Below are 18,015 nucleotides of genomic sequence, written 5' to 3' on the forward strand. Positions count from 1 at the left end.
ACTAGTCCAAAATTTCTGGAATTATACTATCTGCAGTTTGCTCATCAGTCACCTGTCAGGGGACAATATCAATTTTTCCTTTATGAAAAATATATAGTAGCAAGGGAAAATTAATGAACAAGTCATGGTTTGAAGGTAAGTCATCTAAACTATTCAACAAGAAACCCCATGAGATGAGGACTCCTGAAAGCAGTTCACAGGTTAAGCCCTTTTCAAACTGTTGGAAGAGAAAGGAGTAGCTTTACAGCTGGCATTGACTAAGTTTTGATTAGCATTAGCTTAATTTGAAGCAGCGTTTTACTACAGGTGGCACAACTGGATGTGGAAAGTTTGCACCTATTAAAGTTCCTGTTAACAGAACAGATCCAGAATCTCAGCCATTGCTAGAATCACATAGACAGAGAGGAGTGAGCAGGGTGAAAATATGCAAAGGGTCCTGTTGAGGAACGTGGGAGTCGACATCAAAAAGGAGAAGAGGCTAAAAGGAGTCCTTAGGTTACAGTTCCCTCTCTGCAGTTTCTAGAGGTTGTGCTGGGCTCTTCCTGCCCTTTCACCTTTGCAGGGTACCAGCTGTACCCCAGCAATGATGCATTAACCTTTGATCAGTAGGATTTAAATGAAACACTGGAACACATAAATATGAAATTAGAAGATGATAAAGAGCCTTGTTATCATGGGGCTATCTTTCTTATGGGTGGGTTTTTTTCAGCTTCTTTGCTGTCTGCCAAAACCCATCTTAGCCAAGTGATCTTTGTTGCCCAGGTCCACTGAAGACAAGACTAAAATCTTTTAACATGTAATATACAGGGCAATTACAGAAAAGCAGCACTTGGGTAAAGAAGGTTTATTTAAGTTTTATCATTCTAGATAAAGCGAAAAAGCATAAAAAAGGAGAAATAAGGTCTACCATCATCTACATCTTTGACTATTTTGGAAAAAAAAATTATGTGAAAAAATTATTTTGATAGAAAATAATTTTCACAGTACATTTTTTTAAAAATAAAACTATCAAGGAGTCAATGTCTTCTGCATTTGTACATTAGAGTTTAATAGCAAGAATATTTGAACAGAGTAGATGTAATTACTGCTCTGAGTTAGAGAACATGATTCTTTCTCTTAATAAAGCAGATATTGGTGAAAGAATATACATAGTATTTTTTTATGTGACTCAAGGCCCTTTCTTTTATTTAAGATATTTTAAGGAAAATTAATTCAAACTACTTACTAGTTATTGTTTTGGATCAAAAACTTTATTTGACAGAAAATGTGCACACAAAAACCTTTGCATGACAATCTTATATAACACTCTTATATGTGTTTTTCAAAACATGTAGCTGAGAAGCAATCCTTGCTTATTCCAAGACATGAAATATCATGGTGGTTCTTGTTAGAGTGATGGCCTAAATTCATCATGTAATTAACTTACAAGAAACAGGGAGATTCAAGGAAGGAAAAGTATAAAAGACATTCTCCTTTGCCTTCAGTTTTTTTGATCCCTGCTGTTACCCATTCTATGGTTACTTTCATTAGAAGACAGCAAGGGTATTATGTTCATAATTGTTGCATTCTGGGATTGGGTTTTAGGTGTTCTTATTTGTGTTAGCTAGCTGAGTCCTGTGTACCCCCATGTCGTTCCCCCCCTCCATGGTTTCTGGCCCCAGGCTGCCTGCCGTTGGACTTTCCCCCCTGCCACTCCTGTGACCACTCCCCGTTCCAGCCCTGGGAACCCCGTGTCCACTGCCCCATCCCCACGACCCCACTCAGCCCGAGGCTCAGTGCCCGCCCCTGCAGTGTTTCGGTTGGTCGCCGTCTCCACGTCATCACCGCGTCACCCGCACAGATTGGGGGGCGGCGTCTGCCCTCCCTATCACACCCCCTATATCATCCCGCTCCCTCCCGGGTCCCGGCGCCATTTCCCCCATGTGGAGTGGGAAGTGCGGGTCGCTACACCCCCACTGCAGCTCTCCGTGACAATAAAGCCTTTCTGCCTTCCTCGTGGGTGATTTGGACATTCCTTCCTTCTTTGCCTTGGACCGGCGCGTGGACGACCGAACCTGGCAGACCCCAACCAGTGTGCCAGCAGCAGCGGCACGCGGGAGAGAAGCGGCGGACCTGGAAGTCAGGGGGAGGCGGTGCTGGAGAGCGTCGGAGCTGCCCCAGATCCGGGAGAAAGAGTGCGACGCCGCACATAATACCCTTTGAGTTAAAGGAAATATAAGGAGAAAAGAAGAGATGTGCTGGACTAGCAAAAAAAACCCCAACACTTTCCTTGGCAGTAGAATTCCCTTTCCAGTGTGGCACAGTATATGGACAGCACATGGATGATAGAGCAGAATATGTGCTACTTCTGTATCTTCCATCCCCCTAATAAGAATGACACAGGTGTCAAAAGCAGGACAATTTTCCAGGGATCCTAGGAACAAGGGTGTGAAAAATGACACAAAACTCATTTTTTCACTGCTAGAAATTTTTTCATTGTGCCTGATAAGCCAGTCCAAAAGATGTACAAACCATGTGGTGTCCATGTTTTCTAACACAGTGATGGCCAAGGTGAAACACTTTCTGGTTCAGCAGAGTGCAGCAGAAATCCTTGGTAAGCACCTAGGGGGCATGAGGATCAGAAGAGTCTTGAACTACTAAAAAAGGAACTAATCTTTCATTTTATTGTTACTTTATTATTGTTACCTGAAAAGAGAGACTTATAAAGGGAGACTTATAAAACATTATATATACACATAAATTCCTAGTAAATCATGGGGAACAGTTGCCCATGAAACTTTTTACTCAGAATTCAGATTTGCTTGGATATGAACCCTGCTGCCTGTGTGTGAAACACACTTCAGAGCAATCATCAAATGACGCTGATAAGTATTAGTAGGGCATGAAATGAAATGAAAGCAAGAGGGCTGCCAGCCTGCCTGGAGATACTGGCATTAGGATCTGTCTTGCTTTGTCATATTCATTAACAATAGGACACAGGATGACTAAATGGACCTCAGTGGGATTCTCATATTTCAGAAGGTTTGATCGAGTGGGGCCAGCTATAAGAAATGTGTATAACTTGTGTGATGAAGGATTACCCTGACATTGCTGAGAATGAGCCCTGCTCCCCTCTCTGGCTGGGGGAGCCAATCCTTCAGTAATTATTGGGAGATCAGTTCTCCTCACCCCTGGACCCTGGGGACTGACTTACAGGGACCAAGTGTAAAGAGACAGAAAATGACTTTTTTTGAGAAAGTTAATTTTCATCAGAACTGATTTTGAATTAATAAAAATAATAATTACTACCAAAGAAAATTATATAATAGATATCTACATTATTTAATTGTGTTCTTTATCTATGTAGAATTCACATATATTTTAAGACTGCAGGTTTTTATTAAAGATTTTCAGGAATGTTGTATAGATCTGGAGAGGTTTCCTAGGTAAGCCTAGCAGTGAGCATAAAACACAGGTAATTTCATAATTTAGATAATCGTAGTTATGTATAAGCATCCAGATGAATACAAAATTTAACTAATTCTAGGAAGTCTTATTTTAATTATGAATCTTCCACTGAAACAGTTTATTCTTTTGTTTTTTGCTTGTCAGATGATGTTTTTCTCCCTTGAGCCTTTAGACATATATAATTTATGAATGTGTTTTCACCATTTATATTCACTTTGCTCACATGTAAATTGCTAGCCCTGGTAAAATCTAGTGTAAAATGATAGCTTAGGTTTCATTTTCTTTACCTGCAAAGTGGAACCATTAATTTTACTGTAAAAGAAGTACAGTGATTGCTCAGTAAATAACACCCACAAATATCTTGATGATTCTTAAACATTTTCTAACAGAAAAGCTGCATTGTTTACATCCTCTCCACAAATACAAAGAAGTAACAATTTAATTTAAATATTTCAAGTACATCAATATGAGATGAAAAATGTGAGTGAGTGAGTGAGTGAGTGAGTGAGTGAGTGAGTGCGTGAGTGAGAGTGAGTGAAAAATACCACTCATAATTTAGAATTATTTTTATAGTGAAAAGCTGTCCTTTGTATTCAGAGGAAAGATTTTTACTGAGAGATTAAAATGATATTGCTCTCATAAAACTAAAAGCTCTCACTTTTCGCATCTTCCATAAATCCAAGTTTGAGACTGATGCCAAGAAAGGTATTGTTTGTCTCAATCAAATGGAAATTATCAAAATGCTACATTCACTTCTGAATCTTATAGAAAATTCATAAAACTACAATCTCAGCTCATGAAATTGAGGCTGGTAATTTCATACTCTTCAGCAACCTCAGTACCGCCAGGTAAGTGCTCAGGTGCCAAAGTAAAAACATTTCAAGGTTTTTCAGCAGGTAAATTCTTTAACAGAAATAAAGCCAGGGAGTCTGTGACATATCACTGCAAAGAACTCAGGTGCAGATGAGCTTCCGGGGTTATTACTGGTTGATGGCTGGATGCTGCCTTTGCAGTTGTAAGCTACAGGCAGTGCTTCCCCATGCTCAGACCCCTGGGAATCCCCCCACAAAGGCAGGGAGCGCCGCAGTGACGCCTCCGCACGCGGGTGCTGCGTCTTGGGAGAACACACGCGGGTTTACACAGCAGGGGAATTCCTGCTGGCTTAAATCTCCTCTGCAGCGTCAGTGACTAGCTATGCAGAAACTGCCAACCCAGGGCCTATATATCAAGCTATCCATTCTGACAGCCAGGTTAGGTTAATCATTAAAACTCTGCCTCTCTCCCTCTGAGGGTCTCCGGGGCTTTGTTTAATGCAGCAGACAGATGGCACTGAGGAAATTCAGGTGGTGCGTGATGAGATTTGGGGTTTTTTTAATGTGGTTGCTAGAATTTTTCAAATAGATTAAGTTCAATTGTAAATCACTCCCGTTCCCAGGGTTGGAGTCTTTATTAGCCCCCCCAGTGCTTGCACTGAAGAATTGATCCTTCAGCAGCAGCAGCACTTGATGGGGGAAGGCAACGCTTTTTGTTCTGACAGCTCTGTACACCATCTGTTAATGCCCTGCTGCAAGGAGGCGATACGGTCAAGTGTAACTAGCTAATTACCCAGCAAAATCTAACCTAGCTCATTTCACCACCCATATATAAATTCTCATTTCAGTTTCCTTGTTTTTCTTTAATCAAGTACATAACCCACATAATTATTGCTCACCATCAAAGCTACTCAAATCTTGAAGGTCAGTCTGGCCTATCTGTATCTCTCCACCTAGCTTTATACCTTTTCCTTCCCTGAGAGTCAGATTTTTCTCTTGGTCTGACACTCTGCCAAACTAAACATAATTTTAAAACAGGAGAAAAGGCAAGAAACAGGATATTAGCTCCCTTCTCCTGTGCAGTGTGCAAAGCATGGGCTCCCCCTCCACAGTCCAAAAAGGACAGCGTATACAAAACACATCCTACAGGAAGAAACCTTCCCTGCAGCTTCAAGCTCTTGTCATAGGTGGATTCCTGCTGCAACTTATCAGCCTGTCACAGCATGTCTATTTACACTGACTGAGGTGAGCACAGAACTTCATTTTAGGATGTAGATGCAATAGTAAATTTAGTTGGTAGAGAAAATATGGTAGGAAAATTACTGTTCCCAAGGAGCAATGTAAAAAATAACCCATCATGGGGAATAAAGAATTAAGTGTGAACATGAGAGAATTTTATTTACAGATCAAAGATGCCCTGAAAATTCAAAAGAAAATGATGAACTGAAAGATTTAAGCTTTCTGGGAGCAAATTCCCAGAAATTTCATTCCCTCCCAAAGACACCAGCTGAAATGAGATTTCATTCTTCCTTGTGAAGGTCTAGTTTTCAGAAGGATTTTACTAATCAGTGATATTACATTATTGACTTGGTTTGAAATTTTCTATTTATTTTTTAAGAGAATTGTATAAACTCTTACATCTTTGCAAATCATATTTCTTTGTTTCAAACTAGAAAAATTTGATCCAAATGACATTTTTTCACTATAAAATAAACCTCATCAGTGTATTGCATTTGAGTAGGTGCATTCATATGAGGAAGCCAGTGGTTAAAATCCCAGTTCAGAATTAATATTCATTGTGGGCAAGCACTATCAGAAAATCTGTTTCTGATGAATAGCACAAAGACAAAAAAATAATGTTTTCTGGGAAGACTATATTCTTCAAGGAAGTGTTAGAGCCAGGTACTAGCTTCTGCAACATTTTTTTTGAATTTCAATATGTCTTCAGGTTTGGGTTTTTTTTCCCTGGTGTAAAGATTGTATCCAGGTTATCAGCTTCTAGAGTGAATATTTTAATTCCAGGATACCTGTTTGTACAGAGTGGTTTTAACTGTAGGGAAAATTTAAGACCTGAAACTGGTTGTTGTGGGTATTACACAGTTGGATTGTATTTTTCATTACCTTTTATATTTTAATTTGTCCTTTTTCCTTCCTATTTGCTCCTGCAGGTATTGGCAAAATATATCACTACCTTCTGATTTTGATGGTGTCCCAAGAGAAGGAAAAAAAAAATTAAATTTGTGCTGTTTGAGGCTTTCTTATGCAGTCTAAAGAAAACTAACTTCTCCAGAAAGGTTATTGTGCTTTATATGTCTATTATTTATTTTCTGTTTTTTGAAGAAAAGCATATTTATCAATGCACTTGCTATTGATTGACATTGTGAAATATGTAATCATTTCAGTAAAAGTATAAATTTTCTGCAAATATACCATTAAGATATTGATGTATTGATGTAAAAAGACATATTGCCTATGTCTTTTTAACATAAAAAGAAATCCCATGTTATCTACTTTATTTAGTTAAATTTTGTGAACTTGACATGTACCGAGGTTTGAGATTACAGATTCTTCAGTAGGTCACCAAGAACCTGCTGCATAATGAGTATTTCTTCCTCAGATCCTGATTAATGTTACTACTAATTTTTTGCATGTCTTCCGCATTCCTTTGTGTCTGTTTTAATCTTGCTAAAAGGCTGAAATCAATTGTTGGAGGAACTCAGGTATCACAAGAACAAACAAGTTTAACAAAGCTAAATGAAGACATGCAAACAGGCTTCAAACAAAAAAGCCTGATTGGGGGGAATAAAAAAGAGGGAATAATCTCTCTTCACAGAGTGGACAGGAAAAGCAGTGTTAGGAACAATTTTGATCAAGAGCTATTTTGGCTAGAAAATAGAAAGCAAAATAAATTATTTGCAACTGTAGGATAGAGAATGCTGGACTGAATTATTGCCAAGCAAGCTATTTTAACACAGTTTGAACAAACAGCCCCAAGGAACAGACAAGTATTTCTGATGCTGCCATGGGGCAGGAGAAAGGATTAGATGATGTTTCCAAGCTGTCCAAACAAACAAAAAAATACCCACATAAAAAAAAAAAAAAAAGGAGAATTAATTTGGTCTACAATCTACCAAGTGTTGAGAATATTTCCTGGACTAAAATTACTTAATTTTAAAGCAGACTCCTCCCTATGGTAGGAATAGCAAAAATTTCATTTTTAGCCTGACAGTGGGGCAGTGGCAGAAAGCAGTCAGGTACCAGGAGACTTTAGGCTACCAGGCACTGCAAACAGTTTGCCAACAGGTTAAAGCTTATGCATGATGAGATTATAAATTGTGTTCTTTATATAGAGAAGATTCACTGGCAAACAACACATGGCAATTTTATTTCTGGAACAATGTCTTTCTCAGAAGTTTGAGAGACATTAAACAGACACTGGTTGTTCTACACATTTTTCTCTGTCCCTCAGATGTCACTAAGCCTTCAGCTACTCTTTCTTATTGGCAAATCATAAGGTTTATATGCAGAGAGAGGGCAGCTCCTATGCAAAGAATAATTTGGTTTTTTGTCAGCCTCCTGTGGAATAATTTAAAAGAACTGCCTACAATTTCTGCAAAGCCTTTTAAAAAACAAAAATAACAAAAAAGCAGCCACATTGCAGCTCTGACTTTAAATTTGTTTATACTTTATTTTCTGCTTTTGCTCAAAAAAGAACAATGAAACTTGGAAAATGCAGAACAGTTGTCTAAAACATTTCACAAATGTCATCTGAATTTGCTTTGCTGTCATTTTGGACTCTTTTTCACTGGCATGACTGTCAATGACCAGAGCCTCATCCACTTGGGAATCATGACGTGCTTTATACTGTAAGAGATATTACTGAAATTGTTATTTCAAAACATTTTTTCTGACCAAGAACTGCCCAGCTTCTCCCCTGCTAAGTACAGCAAGGCCAGGAAGGCATTCTGCTTTCTTAGATAGGATGTGATTCAGTGAGAACTTTGAGAAGGATGTTCAAAGTTTATCTATTTTGAGATTTATCAAATAACAGAATAATTTTTTCATCTTTGAGCTTCTCCTCTCAAGCAGAGCTGGTTTCTTCTGTTGCTCTTGCTCCTAGCAGTATTTCCTTGCTTATCTCCTCTCATATGTTCCTGTTCAGGACTTAATATTTCCTGTTTCTTGTCTTGTACAGCCTAAATACATTTCTCCTTTTCAGTGTTCACTAAACAGCAGTTTGTTCTTACCAACTGAAATGGTCATAAAGGGCAGAGCAAGACTTGCCATCATTACACCCCAGAATCAACAAAATCTTTGAGAAATTGCAACATTTTAAAAAATAAATCCCTTATCTCCCTTAGTGAAATATAAGTGAAATCTAATTGATAATGGCAATACATGGCCATCACAAACATTTGATGTGCTTGATAGGTCTAAGTCTGACACAGACAGATGGCTTGAATTCAGATCTCCCCATGAATTCTATGCATACTCTGTGGTCTAATGTGTACATATTCAGTCCACAAGGACTTGATCCATCCAAGCTGTCAATTCATGCTAAGTGGGTTTGAGATTTTCTCTCTAGAAGGACAGGTGAGGTCTCTGCTGAGCAATTCTTTGCATATAAGCAATATGGACAATTGAAGACAAGCCTTAACAGCAGGCAGGAAGATGCTCTTTCTTGTCTGTTTAGATGTGCCTAATACCCTCTTGGGTGAATTTGTGGGCAGTTTATGTGGGAAAAATATGAATAATGCATATGTAGGCATATCAAGCTATTAATCTCTTTTCCAAGTTGATTAAGACATAAATTCTATAAGTCTTTCCATCTTTAAAGGTCAGGTTACTGATAAACACTTTTTTGCAGAGTTTCTCCCTTTTAACAGAAATCTGAATAATGAAGAACAGCAAATGTTCTGAGCTAGTAGAACCACTGATTTAAATGGAACTGTATTTAATTAAAAAAATAGAAGAGTCAAATACATATTTTCAGAAATTTGTAGAAACTGTGTTTGTTGGTTTGTCATATTTTTCCAGGCATGTTAGCTGCAATGACTGAATTTGTGTTATCTTGAGTGGGATAATTCCTAGACTGACAAAACAAAATAGCTAGCAAAAAAAGAATGGCGAACCTGGACTCTGTAAGGATCTTTGGTTTTGAGTCTAAAAAAGAAGATGAAGGACAAATAAAGTCATTATTTCTGTAGCTCAAGAAAATATATTGAAATCCATAGTCAGTCAAGAAGACATGATACTTCAGCACTTAGAAAGGAAATATGACATTATTTATGGAAAGAGGTCATTGAGGCTAGTCACATAATGGCTGCAGAAATTAATATTAATCATAAGTTAAGTTAAACGAGTATTATCTATTATTAAATTATAGAAAGCTATTATCACAGTATTTGAGTGCTATTAGTGACTTTGGTCACTTAATTAAAAGTTTTGATATCACAGATGAGGAAACTTGGGTAATTGAAGATAAGATGCCAAAAGAGTTAATCACTTTGTTGCCTGGACAAAAGCACTGCAGTAGGTGCTGTTCTCTGAAAATTTGGACTCAGCAGAGATGCAAACAATTGAGTCTCTGGCCAGACTGCTTCCAAAATCATGGTCCCACATGGCTCTATGGGAATTCATTTCCACTGACAAGGACCATGCTCATGATCCCAGGACCTACTTGCACCTGTATTCCCAAGAGCCAGGGGTTTCTCCAGAGGCCATGGGAGCAGCAGCAGTAGCAGTGAGCCCATGGCTGAGCCTCGTGCCCAGGCTGTGCCACCAGGCACGATCATGGCTAGTGGTGACCCTAGTCTCTGCATGGGCACAAAGCTCCGCTTACAGAGCAAGGTGGGTCAGGACAGCCATGAAGAACTGCCTTCCTCTTTGTTAATATGGAAACTTCCACTTTGTCTATGACACCTCAATTAATTTATCTATTAATACAACCAGGACAAACTGTCTGTAATGGGGGACACTGTGCAAAGGCTAATATTTTGTGATTGGTTGTGGCCATGCATTGTGGTCCTGTCATTTTCAGTACCATTTACATTACTCTTTTTATTTTCTTCACCTGTTCAGGTTTCACCTCACTCCATCACTCATGTTCTTGGAGCTCTTGTTTTCTTAATGCTCACAAACATGTGCTTTATTGAACTCATTGTATGAATTAGAGGAAGGGATTATTTTTAATGTAATATTTCTGTGTGATGCTTTGGTGCAAAATACTAGCATGAAACTCCCTCTCTCCAGTCTTTTGGGCACTGGGGGAACTGTCTGTAAAGTGGGATTGTTTTGTTGTAGTACTGGAGTAATAACATTTGAACAACGAACAGTCACAGGATAGTTTCGCTTTCTCAACATTTCCAATATTGTAAAAGGTTTCCCAAAGATCTGCTCTTTAATAATCTCCATATTTTTAAAAATTAATTGGATGAGTTATCTTTTATAGCTAGGTCTGTTGCTACTCAATTTGCAACATTATTTCACTGTCTGTTTATCTATCCATCCATCCGTCCATCTCTTTGTATAAAATAGCCATAGAATCTGGTGACTGTTGATAGATCATAAATCAGTGTCAGCTCTCAACAACTTGTGAATACAAATGTGATTAAATTTGATACTGTGCCCATTTTTCATTTATCAGGTTTCAATAAACAGTTCTTCAACTTCTGTTATTCTTTCACAGTTAGTACCTTAACTTCTTGTGTATCTGCTTTCAGAAAGAAAGAAAGAAAGAAAGAAAGAAAGAAAGAAAGAAAGAAAGAAAGAAAGAAAGAAAGAAAGAAAGAAAGAAAGAAAGAAAGAAAGAAAGAAGAAAGAAAGAAAGAAAGAAAGAAAGAAAGAAAGAAAGAAAGAAAGAAAGAAGAAAGAAAGAAAGAAAGAAAGAAAGAAAGAAAGAAAGAAAGAAAGAAAGAAAGAAAGAAAGAAAGAAAGGAAAGAGAACCATTAAAAAAAATCAGACAAACACAAAAGAGAAAAAGAGAAAAATCTGAGAGAGAATGGAACATTTCAAATCTTGTTAAAATGCTTTCAGGCTATGAGCCTGTGTCTTTAGCTGTAGAGAAAACTGACAAAATAATTCACACATAATTCTGTTGCACGAATAGGGAATTGCCTTTGACAGTGCCACAGGAAGTTAGATTGTGGATTTGGATATTCACCCTCAATTTTGATTCACCTGAAACTGTATAGATAGGTTCCTTTATACACTGAAAGTGGCACAGGGAACCTTAGAGTGAAGAAATGAAAAAAAAAAAAATTTGCAACCCACCTGCCCAAAATAACCTGTACATCTTTTTCTCATTTGTGCATTATCAGATCTAATCTTTAAATGCATACTACTTTTTAGGGTTTATGAACTTTGGCCTTATTTTAAATACAGGTTTCATCACAGATAATATGTCTCAGCTGTTAAAAGCTGAGTATTTTGACTACTTGGCACTCTCCTCTTTCCTTCAGACATTTGCTGGTCATTGTTTAGTTTTCAAGAGACAACTAAAAGTGGATAGCCTTGACATTTATTTTATCTTCCTTTTGTTCTCAAGAACTTTGTGCATTTGTCATGTAGGCTTTTTAAAAATATTTTTTATTTTATTACTTTCTGTATGAGAAATAGAAAGCAAGTGAGAGCAAGAGGAAAATGGCATGGTTCTGAGCACCTGCAGAGACAGAGGAGTGAAAATTTACTGGTTAAAGGTGCCCTGCCAAGAATCTGAATTGTAGAAACAGCAAGAGCTTTTATCTTACCATCTATTTTGCTCCTCTGCTTAAGATTCTCCCTAGATGGTACTTCAGAGGATTACAGAAATGTAATACCTAAATATTTCACACATACAAATGCATTTCATCCTTCCATAACCCCAGAGAAACAAGAAGACACCTCCACCTTACATATATGGGAAACTGGATGTGTATTAGATTGTGGAATGGTGATAACTTGGGTAGCAATTAAAGGCTGAGGCCCAGATAGCTTCTAATTGGCACACAAATACAGAGTCTTCTGAAATATTAATATTAGCTGAGCCTGCTGAATAAAGCTCCCCTATTCCACTCAAATTTCCATGTTCATAGTCTTACTTTCTAGACCGGAAAGAGAACAGATGGTCTACTACTCTCACAGCACTCCTCACAGCTTTGGATTTCTATTAAAACCATGACTCTAAGCAAACCTCCAGCTTTAGATCCTAAGCCTGTCAAGAAGAGTGACAGAGAAAGATTTCCATTTCTCCAAGTTCAACTCCAGTGCAAGCTGGTCAGGCATGCTCAGAATAGCTCGTTTTCTTCATTCTTTGGAGAATCAAAGATTGGCCAAAGCACTCAGACATGGTGCACCATTGCTTTAGGACAGAGCAGAAAAGGCTTTAAAAGCCTAAGGACACTTCTTGCTCACAAACTCACAGTCATTTTCTCATGTTTGGGAGCTGGCAGGGACACTGGGTGCCTGTGCTGGCCTGCACAGCAAGCAATGCCTACCTCCAGCTGGGATGGTGGGCATGTCTCACCTGATCAGCATCCTGTAACATCCTCACTGCTTTTGGCAGCACTGTTGCTCTTATTCTGCCAGAGACTCAGAGTTTTAAAGACTGGGTTTCTTGCAGCTAGAGTAACTGGGATGATTACAGAATCAGTGGCATTAAATAGTGTGATGATCATGTAGGGGGAAACAGACTGGATGACCTACTTAGCCTTTTCTTGTGAGATGGTAGATGAGTTAGTCACTTGATCTTGAACCCAAATTCATCAAAGACGTATTTTTGGAGCATAGTCTCATGGTGAGGCCAAAGATTTTGATAAGAATTAGAGAAAGAAGTTTAGTCTTGAGTTTGGTGCTTACACCCCAAAACAGATCATAGTATATTTTAGAGAAAATTAATCTCAAGGTTTTTCAATCTCATGTATACAAATGCTAGAGAATTCTTTCACTAGAAAGAATGGTATGGAACTTCACTTAAGTTATGTAGCTGTAATAACACAGCAAAAACCTCCACCTCCTTATACAGTAAATGTCTAAAACAGATCCCAAGAAGAACATTCTCAAATTGCTTGTTTCTTCCCAATAAAGGAAGTTTAGAATTATTTGCTCAGACAGAGGCCTCTATCTTGTGTACATTTGCATTCAATCAAATGAAGCCATCTGACATTTTTACTCTCAGTCTTCCAGCATGCTTTGAACTTCATGCTGCATTCATGTTTGAAATCTATAGAGTAGTTATTTTTAAATGGGAAAATGCACATACAAAACAAGCTTACAAATTCTTGAAACTCACCTAGATCAGAAGAAAATTTCAGCAACACACCAATTGAAAGTCACAGCATTATCTTCACTGTCCAGTTTAGGTAGCTATTGCACTATTTCTCACACACCAATTGAAAGTCACAGCATTATCTTCACTGTCCAGTTTAGGTAGCTATTGCACTATTTCTCTCAACTCATATTTATAGGACAGACATATATATGTCTGTAAGTGCAGTACCAAAAGAGATGAAGGAAAAATAACTTCTAACACATCAGAGCCATACGATTTAAATTAGGCATCTATAGGGAGAGTGCATGTTACCTTATGCCATCATTGCAAAAGGCTATTTAGAGCAGTGTGTAGGCATATGTAGTTTAGGCATATATGTGAAACAACAGGATTTCAATACAGCTAAGTAGTTCTCTGAATATGTGTAGGATAAAATGTTTTGCTGAACTGGTGTTTATATACTTGTCAGATTTCAAGTTTCCAAAAAAATTGTCTAAGAAATAGCATTGTATAAAGATAAATAAATTAAAATCCATAAGCAGTAATGGAAGAAATGCTTTCTCAGCTACTTTCCTATTATACCAATGGCTGAAGTGTTTTCTTGGTATTTCCCAAAGTTTTTTTTTTTTTTCAGTTGTTTTGGTTTATTTTTTCCAGATTACTTCAGATATGCCAAAATTCCAGCTGAAAGATGATAATTTCTGAAAAAAAGTAGAAACTGCTCAAAAGAGCTCAAAGAATGAAAAAGAAATCTTAGCCTGTCTTTCTGTGCAGTTTAATCCCAGCATTTATTTCTAAGCACTCATTTTGCTGGCCCATTCGTCTAACAGTTAACTGCTTCTGGCAAGGAGTTTTTAATGTCATGTATACAAAGAGATGCAGGGGGTTAATAGCATGAATCCTAAATTACTATCCAAAGAAAGCTGTGATTATCCAAACAGCAATTTCAATTCCTAGCCAGCCTCCAAATATAAAAGACTTTTAACCAAAGATACGCAACAAGGAGACATTTCTGTGCATTTAAACATTAAATTTAGAGTGCAAGTATCTTTTAGCAGTGTATGGCCTTTTTCTTCCAAGAAGACAGTACCTGCTGGCAGGGATTTAACTTTGCTCTGGTGTCTCAAGTGTGACTGCATTTACGTGTTAAGAAAAACACACAAAGCTGCAAATTAGTTGCTTGGTCACTCACATAGACAATAAAATGTACACATACCTGCATTAACAACCTACAGTTTTCTGCTCACTGCACACTGGCTCAAAAAAGCTTGTACCCATATGTCACAATTATTGGTTTACTGTTAAGCTCCAGATGATCTGTTGAATGGCAGAAAAAATAGTGTGAGAGGACATCTGATGGGCTAACATTTCTTGTTATCCTGTATCTTTTGTTCCTTATAAATCTTTTGCCTTTGTTTGCAGTGGTTAACAAGGAGAAATAATCCAGATCCCTGCTTTTGTTGAGATGCACCAAGAGGACATTTCCTCTGACTTGTAAATTGCTTTCTAATTCCTTTCTTCCCCGTAAAGTCACTATAGCTTGGGCTATTTGTGTCACTCTAAGAGTAAGAATTAAACTTCTCATTTTCTTTCTGTTTGTCTTACTCTGTTTTATACAAACGTACAAAAAGGCATAGATGTTCCTTGGTCTTACATTCTCATTCCCACAACATTTTGGGAAGGGATGGGTGGTGGGAACACAAAATACCCTGACATGCCTTTTCTATTAAAAGAACAAAACAAAAACCAACCATGAAAACACTGAACTAGTACATGAAGAAACTGGTGCGCAGATTCTGTCTTTGTCTCTCCGTCCCTCCATTATCACAGCAAGTCCAACTTGTCCTTTGAGGTGAATAACTTCACAGCTTCAGAATTACATTCAGAAGGTCTGGGAGGTCTGGGGAGGACCAGCAGATATGGCCAATGCCCTCATGAAACATTGGACCGACCAAGAAATACAGAGAAGCAATGAATTGGTGCAAAAACATGGAGGAACCATTCCACTAACAAAGAAAATGCAGAAGTTTCACTTTGAGCCTAAACTGGTCTTCTTCCTTGACTGTGCAACACCAACATGTTTGAATGTACTTTTGAACAGTATGAGCATCTGAGCCTTTGGAGCAGCTTGCAGATCGTGGCAGCAGGCCTACAAGCCCCATTTACATAATCTGCCCAAGCAAGACTATTAGCTACTGTTGGAAACCGGACACTGGCTGAAAAGCTTTTTTGGATTCGACTGATATAGCCATCCTTATGTTTTGACCTTACTAGAGGTCAAAAGAGGCAGGTGGATGGATCACTCCAATCTGGGAACACATTTTGCCTTGTCGGTTTCTGAAGAATACTTTTGTCAATCTGGACAAGGATATTAATTATTGAAATTTGAATATAAAAAATACAGAGTATTGAATTTAGTTAAAGAGGAGCAATATTTAATGCATTATATAGAAAGATTTAATGTGGTATGGAGACCCGGTTTCTGGCCTCATTTTTAAGAAATATTTTGTGTTGTCCGTACGTCAATATTTGTTATAAATATTCCAGCCTATCTGCATTGTGAAATGTACTGAGTATTCTCAACCTAATGCAAATCCAACTTCATAGCTTCCTGTGGTGGAGAATAGAACCATTCAGATAAATCAAATTGAACCTGGGATCAGGATAGCCTTGTGCTGTCAACTCTGCCAAAAGGCAGATTAGCTTGGGCACTGCATCAAGCTATGCTGCTTCCTGGTTCAGGCTGGCTCACTCAGTATCAGCCGTAAGAGGGAAATGCTGAATTTCTCTTTATGGCATCAATATGGCTTAGTCTCATAATATCTGCCTTTTTAAACAACTTTTGCTTAATGTAGCTCTTTCTAAGTGCCAAGAGACTGCATTTTGCTCACAATACTAAATAAGCTGGCAAGGAAGCCTCAGGAAGTAATTTACAGCAGGGCTAACAAACTCTTTCTGCCATCAGCAGTTGTAGTAATTGCAGGTACTTTCATCAGCAGCAGTGTTAAATGTGAATGCCATCATCAGCACTGATGGGGAGCAGCAGCAGCAGTCAGGAACAGCACCAAGTAGCACCCGGCGCTGCTGGCTCGCTGCCACGCAGCTTCTCATAACTGGGAGCACACTAATGATGCACACAGTAGTTTGGAAACCTTTGACTTGCAGTGCCATCATCAGAACTTAACTCCAGCTTCACAGCTTCTATAAAAACACCTTTTTCATGTGCAGTGGTTAACAGATCAAAGTCCAATAAGACAGAAAGATAAAAGTATTCCATGTGTAGAGAATTCCACTATTTTAATCATTAAGAGTTAAACCAACTAAGAATTATATTCTTCCTCAGTTTAGCAAGTATTAAGTATTTCATATTATGTTCACTTTCTTGCTAGGGAGGATTTTTTGAATCACTGCTATTCAGTATCCAAATGTTCAGGGAGAAAAAAAAAAGTTAATCATTTTGAAATATGGAAAATCAGCACTCTTACCCTGAATTGTGAGGCTAGAACTCTAAGGCAGGCACATAGATCTGTCATAGGTGTCTACCTGTCACATATCAGGAGGGGAAAGATTTGATATATGGCTAGTGATAGGGCCTCTGCCTGGCCTACTGGTTCATGGTGTAGCACAGTTCTGCTCTGATTCTTAAAAGGAGAACACAAACCAATTAGCCTCAAGTAACCACATCCCCAAATCTCCTAATAAGTTGCATGTTTATGCATAACAGTGTGAAATAAATGCTGTGCACTTCTTTTTTACTGGATACTTGGTACACTACAGATTTGCTTTCTATTTTACACTAGAGCTGGGGCTGGAAGGCCAGACCTTCAACCTTTCTAGTGTAGAGCAGAGAGGTAAGGATGAAAAGCTGAATTCTGGCATCCCAATGTCAGTCTTTTTTTTTTTTTTTTTTTTTTTTTTTTTTTTTTTTTTTTTTTTCTTTTTTCTTTTTCTCTCAGAAGAAAAAAAAAATTCTGCTTGGCCAAAAGGAAAAAAGAACTGGGCGTGGGAGGTAGGGGATACATAAGACAGCTGCCAAAAAAAGTAGGGGAGACATTAAGATTCAATTAAAATAGCATTGGTTCAAATAAAGAGCTTCCAGCTTCTCTTCTTGTGTGCTCCAGAAGAATTGTGCAGCAGCAGCAGGAGCCAGATGTGGGTCTAAATCCATGTTAGGGCTGGCATAAAGGATTCTTGAGTCAATCCTTTAAGATCTGCAGAATGCTTTATAATAAGGTGCTTTTTTTTTTAACCACATAGTAAGATACAGAACTTGCAGCCTTCCATCTTTGGGTTTTTTTCTCTCTTTTTCCTTCACTCCCTTTTTACCAACAGAGTCCCTGACAAAGTGAGGCAGCTCTGGAGCTCTGAATCCTGGCCCTTCTATGTACAACTGTTCTCAGATTGTCCTCTCTAATTTTCCTACTCTCCTACAGAAATTATCCATGGAAGAGATCTCTACAACCAATTCTGATGGGAAAGTCTATCGTCTCCACTTGTATGCTGTTCCA

This window comes from Vidua chalybeata, chromosome 3, assembly GCF_026979565.1.
Source record: "Vidua chalybeata isolate OUT-0048 chromosome 3, bVidCha1 merged haplotype, whole genome shotgun sequence".
In the NCBI taxonomy this organism is placed as follows: Eukaryota; Metazoa; Chordata; class Aves; order Passeriformes; family Viduidae; genus Vidua; species Vidua chalybeata.